At 35.8% G+C, this 6,207-nt stretch overlaps 1 long non-coding RNA gene across 1 annotated transcript; it reads right to left on the bottom strand.

The window, feature by feature from the left end:
- Positions 1-3,343: 3,343 nt before the first annotated feature.
- Positions 3,344-5,831, bottom strand: LOC121961008. The gene is made up of 3 exons (XR_006107015.1): positions 5,737-5,831; positions 4,577-4,628; positions 3,344-3,391 (listed from the first exon to the last, which is right to left on the bottom strand). It is a non-coding gene; the product is annotated as an uncharacterized LOC121961008 (long non-coding RNA).
- Between the last annotated feature and the right edge of the window lie 376 nt (positions 5,832-6,207).

The raw sequence follows: 6,207 nt of genomic DNA, 5'->3' as shown, positions 1-6,207 counted from the left end.
AACAGTTCCATTTGTGTCATGCACAACAAGAGCAGACGTACATGACAAACACAGCTTATGTTTACAGTCCTTCTGTAGCAGAAGAGCTGTCACTGCCTGATCCATACCAGAAACCTGATCTGTTTATGGCCTATTGCCCCTGACTGACAGGCTGTCCTGACCCTAACCATTCGAGGTCAATATGCCCAAACATCTTCGTATGAACAAATTTTGAATCAGGCAGCAGTCGTTGGCTGAGGAGTTCTGTCCAAGTTTCAGCATTTGTGCATTGCACTGAACAGTATAAAATGTATTATGTAACATGTGAACACACTAGTTTAACAGCATGTAAAATAAAGATTATTTGAAATAGTTTTCACATGATATTTAATGTAGTCATGGTTTTCTTAGATAGCTCACATATTTCTGTAAAATGTAAGAAATAAGAAATAATCTTGCCTAAAGATGAATACAAACATTTTATAAAACACAAAATCTTGATGAGGTACATAATTCATGCGTGAAAGGGCTAGAGCAGAATTTGGTTGATATATGCTCCCCACAACCACACCTTGGTCTTGCTAATTTAATTCATCCCAATGTTCTTCAGGACTTACAGAAAACATGGGAAATCATTTTTTTTTTCCCTCTCAGAAAACCTTGTTTTTCCACAAGCAGAAAAATACTGCCATACATTTTCACACTAAATAATTACCCTGTCTTTTTTTTTATCTATTTTCAGAAAAAAATATTGATTTTTATTTATCAGTTGTGGCTCTGCTCCAGTTACAGAGCTGTGCCAGCACCCCATGGCTGTGAGTCAGCATGTAGGCCGACTATTCAGGGGCCTTGTTTTCAGAGCTACTTACTTTTTCATTTACATTTTTAATGCTGTCAATCAAACCTGTGTTTTACTAGACAAAACATATGCTTGAGAGGAGTGTGTATACTATGAGAAAGGCCATACAACAGACGTTCTAACAGGTCATGGTCTAAAAGTGATGATTAAAATTTGTTATAAATTTTATAGGGAACTAAACAGGCACTCGGATAGCGCAGACTTCCGCCAGGGCCAGATGCCCAATGCTCAATGCCAAAAGTGTAAAACATGTTGATTGCCTGTCCTATCAATTTGATCCGCTCTAAAATGTCTTCTGTGGCACATGCTGCACCCTTCCATCATGTTTCATGAGAATCAGGCCAGCAGTTTTTCCGTAATGCTGCAGGCAAACAGGCAAACCAACCCAAAATCATAAACTCCTTGGTGGAGGTAAAAGAAATGTGATACTCAGAAAATTGTTTCAAACAGACATGATATGTCTGATATGACTGTTACATAACTTTTTAAGTTGGAACAACATGGCAACATAGCAAGTAATCAAAAACAGCACCACTCTTGCTTTTATGTCCCAATTCAATTAATTCAATTCAGTTTTATTTAATTTACAACTGTGGTGAAGTTAATTTATTGTCTAACATTAGCTTTCTACTTTTGGAAATTACATCTAGGCTTCAAAAATCCTGAAAGTGGTGTTCATTTGTGAAAATTATCTTGCTGAACAAAATGTGTAAGTGTGTAAGTATCAAACATTTGTTTGCCTCAGAGCTTCTTTTCTGCAGTGATCCAAAATCCAAAGGAAAAATCCCATAGACTTTTTGCCGAGTGAACCAGGGCGATGTTAGCTTTCAGGTTGGTCTACAGGAAAATATCATCCCTAGGGCACTCTATTTAGTAGCTTGATGGCCTGTAAAATGAAACTGTAAGTGTGATGCTTCTGACCTCCAGCCAGCTGGCAGAGGAACCAAGAATTTGAAGAGGGTATGAAGTGTGTCTGGAATTGGCGAGTGCCTTGTGAAAGCAGCGGCTCCTGTGAAAATCCTAAATATAGGGCAAAGAGACTCCAAACATTGTCTCAGCTCCCAGATTACCCTCTGCAGAGCTTTAGCATCACTGTTATTAAAGCTGGAGTAACAGGTGGTGATGTAAGTAAGTAAACAGAGTCAACTGATATTTTTCTGTAAATGTTACCGATCTACACTGGGATAATCATGACATGAAAATAAAAAAAGCACAAAAATAATAACCTCTTCTACAGATTAATGTTCCTGTTTGACTGGTAATATGCTTGAGGAACATTTTGCCTGCATGATCATAGATAGACATAGACATATATGTATGTCTATCTATGATAGTACAACCCTTTGTCTCTCATTGTCCTTAACAGCAAGCCAGTAAAACAAAGCAAGGTCGTTTCTAGGCAAGGCCTGCTGCTAGGTAGATTAATCTATAGTAATTGATCATCATGTATTAGTTGATTTACATTTTGTGTCAGTAATCTGAATATGTAACTAAAGCTGTCACATAAAAGTACAATATTTGCCTCAGAAATTAAGAGGAGTAGGAGCAAACTTGCATAAAATGGAAATACTCAAGTACAAAAACCTTAAAATTGTACTTAGTTACATTCCATACTTAGTTGCATTCCAGCACTGTTAACATCTTTACAACTCTAGTCACTAAATGTTTAATGACAGCGGTTATACTAATTACAAGACACTTTATGAAGTACACATTTTTATTTGTTAAAAATTAAGATGTGTACTTTTAATGTAAGGAGGGTGCCAGCGTTCATAAACAAGGACCAAAATAGAGCTTTAAAAAATAAATAAATAAATTTAAATCTGGGGGAGGATCCCTTGGTCCCTAAAAAATGTGCTCAGTTATAAAAAAGAAAAAGAAGAAACAGCTTGCCTTGTAGCATACAGCCCTAACAAACAACTCATTACCCACCAACATTTCTTACTACCCCCGAAGCAATCTAGAAACGGGACAGTTAGAAAGTTACGTGAGACTGAAGATCCCAAGGGGATTTGCAGCAGGAGCATAATTCAAATATAAAGGAGGGGCCTTACACACACACCCACACACATATACACACAAAACATATATATGTTACAGCCACCCTGAACACCAGACACCAAAATTTCAATTGGGCTAATGGGTAAAAATGTAATTTCTTCATTGAGCATTCCACCACTGACTGCTGGAAGCCAAACACCCCATGGGGACATTAAAATGTTTCTCTGCTCTGTACTAACCAGGCATGGGAGGCTTGCAAAGCGTTGGATTCCATCAAATGCAAAAGCACAGTGCATGGGGCAGTAGTAAGAGTGATACTTTGCATTTAAAGAGTTTGGAAAGACTAGAGCTAAATGGTAAGGAATGGACTGAACAGTGTGTTTATGTGCTCTAACCTGTGCTGCATGTCTGGCTGACTTTCTTTAGGCTACAGTACACAAGCGTTTCTTACAAGGCCAAGCAGCCTATCAGTGATCATAAGTCTGTAGGACTGACCTTTTGAACCCTGGGAGTGCTGGCTTGATTTCAAAAACTCAGGATGGCGATGAGCAACTTAAAAAGAAATGGTCCAAAAAATGGCAAGAAATTATTATTATTTTTTTTAATTACACGAAAAATAAAATAAGCAAAACAACAACAACAAACAAATAAGGAAATTACCTCATTACTTCTGTTTTCACTTACATAATTTAACCATTTGAAATCTGAGCAAATGGGCTTGATTTCTTTCAAAACTGAGGAAAAAATGCAATGAGAAAGTTAAGAGGAAATTACCCCCCAAAAAGCAAGAACAAAAAAAAACAAAAAACAAACCAAAGAAAAAGGAAAAAAGTACAAGACAACTGCATGAAAATTAGGAAAACAACAAAGAAACATGAACAAGAACACTTAACATGCCAAGACTCGTTATCTTCATTTATGTGATTTATAATAATAATAATAATAATAATAATATAATAATAATTATTATTATTATTATTATTATTATATTATTATCATTATTTATTATTATTAGTAGTAGTAGTAGTAGTAGTAGTAGTAGTAGTAGTAGTAGTAGTAGTAGTAGTATTCACATATCAAATGATTATATTTTGAAAACATAAAGTTCCAAAAAAAAAAACCCTACAAACAAACAAACAAGAAAATTACCTGAAAAAAAGGTGCTCAAAAATGATAATTCAATAAAATACTTTTTACTATATAATTGTAATAATGATACAAATTGTTTTTTTCCCCCAGATCTACTAATTTCTTGCACTCTGCTCATTTTTTTTTTTTCTTTTTTTCTTTCAAAAGAAAGCTAACTAATGTGCTCAGGGCACAAAGTTTAAATACTTGTAAAAGGCATTTAAACACAATAAAAGTGATAGCAGGTTCCAAAGGGTTTAAGAGGAACTGCACAACCGCATGCGTAACTAACATCACTGATTTTTCTAACAAAATTCATGTTGTGTTTAAAAACAATTGGATTTATTTCCCAGTGCGCTTGGATCAGATTAGAGAGATTTATTTCTAACTGTATTTCTTCAAGTGCTTCTTTAAGTGCATTTTTTAAAGTGTGCATTGCAATTCTTACAGTGTTGTTGAAGGGCTGTTCGCCTTGCACATATTGTGGAATGTGATTGTCATTTAGCGTGCAGCTGCAGACTCTATATGTCAGACTTGCAGTAAATCAGTGTCCTGCTTGACACATAGGCCCATCTTTTGAGTAGAGAAGGAGTAACTAAAGCAACTTACAAGTGCATTGACCCAGTGCATTGATCCAGTGCAGTCAACCACGAGGATGCACCTAAAAAATGGCAAGAAATCACTCAAGTACGTACATAATTTCCAACAAATACAAAGCTGCTCTGAGTGCTACATTTAGAAAATGTAATCACTTTTTAATGGGCTGAACAGATGGGGATTCAGTCTCTGTGTAGAGGTTCTACTGTCCTGCAGTCAGTGTGGAGTTCATTTGTCTGCTTTTTTTCTGGAATCAAAAACCCATTAAAAAAAACAAAAGCTAAGGCTTATAAGGGGTATATTAGCCACTGTTGTCACTGTAAACCCTCCCAGTATGTGCCCTGTGATAATGTAACCTCCAGCCTGACAGGTGTAGAAACAGAGGAGCTGGATGTGGTGCAGTTTACACCTTTAGACTGAAGAATCTCATAAGAAGCTAAGCTAAGCTATGAAATTAAAATCACTAAGATATAAATGAACTTCTGATCATTATAGTTAATGATACATTTAATGCAATTCAGTGTATATATGGTAAAATAATTATTTAAGGTTTTTTTACTGTCTAAAAATTATGCTTTACCAAATGGTTGAATTGGCCTTTCAGGGTAAAAGTAAGATGAAGTAAAAAACTTACACTTTTTACTCACTAAAAAAGGGAGTAGTCACTGTTGTTAATATCATATATTTAATATTATTTCATCATTTATTTGATAAAAGGAATTATATCAGTGTGATTTTTTTCACCATTTCTGAGATGTCTTCAAAGCAGTGTAATAGAATACACACCTGGAAATAATATTACTATTGGTAATATTACTAATGCCATGGTTACAAATTGATATATGTGGGCATACTAACATATAACATGCATTAAAACAGTGAATAATTTGTAATATTAATTATTTTATTTCCTTTCTGTTATACCATTAACACCAACAGCTACCAACAGCAACTATTTGATAGAGGCCAATATATAAAAAACTATAGGGGCCCTGTTTAAAAAAACAAAAAAAGATTTTTGTTACTGAAAATAAAAAATAAAAAATCCATTGTTTCTGTTTTAGTGAGGACTAAGAGCTCTTTTTGGCTGACCGAAGCAGCACAGGCAGGGAGGACCCAAATTCAGGACAAATGGATAGCAGAGATGGGTTAATTGATGAAAACAAGCTTACCGGCAGGTGAGAAGTAGAAAGGCAAAACAGGAAGGAAAAAGGAACCACGAACAGGAACATCCAGAAACGCAGGGAAACCACTGGGAAACGTAGACAGATGATCTGACAAAGAACAAAGAAAGTGAGCAGGTGTAAGTGGGGGAGCACTAATTGGGGACTTGTGAACAGGTGAGCAGACTGCAGGACCTGTGAGGGACAGGTGAAACTAATCAGGGCGGGGCAGAACAATTAATAGCGCAGGAAAACACAAAGACAGGAGGTAAAATGAGAGATGACACATGAGCAGTGAACCTACAGTATAAAACAGGAAACAGACTAAACATGAATGACTACATGGAACAAAGAAACACAAATAGAAAACCCCCAAAACAAAATCCACAAGACAACAAAAAAACAAACAAACACAAACCAAGGGGTATGACACTTTGTTTGTGTTTGGATCTTATTTTCTGAACAGGACCCGCCCGGAGC

The sequence above is a fragment of the Plectropomus leopardus genome, chromosome 21, assembly GCF_008729295.1.
Source record: "Plectropomus leopardus isolate mb chromosome 21, YSFRI_Pleo_2.0, whole genome shotgun sequence".
In the NCBI taxonomy this organism is placed as follows: domain Eukaryota; kingdom Metazoa; phylum Chordata; class Actinopteri; order Perciformes; family Serranidae; genus Plectropomus; species Plectropomus leopardus.
Note: the sequence above shows the minus strand (reverse complement) of the source record. Positions and strands in the feature narration are given on the sequence as shown.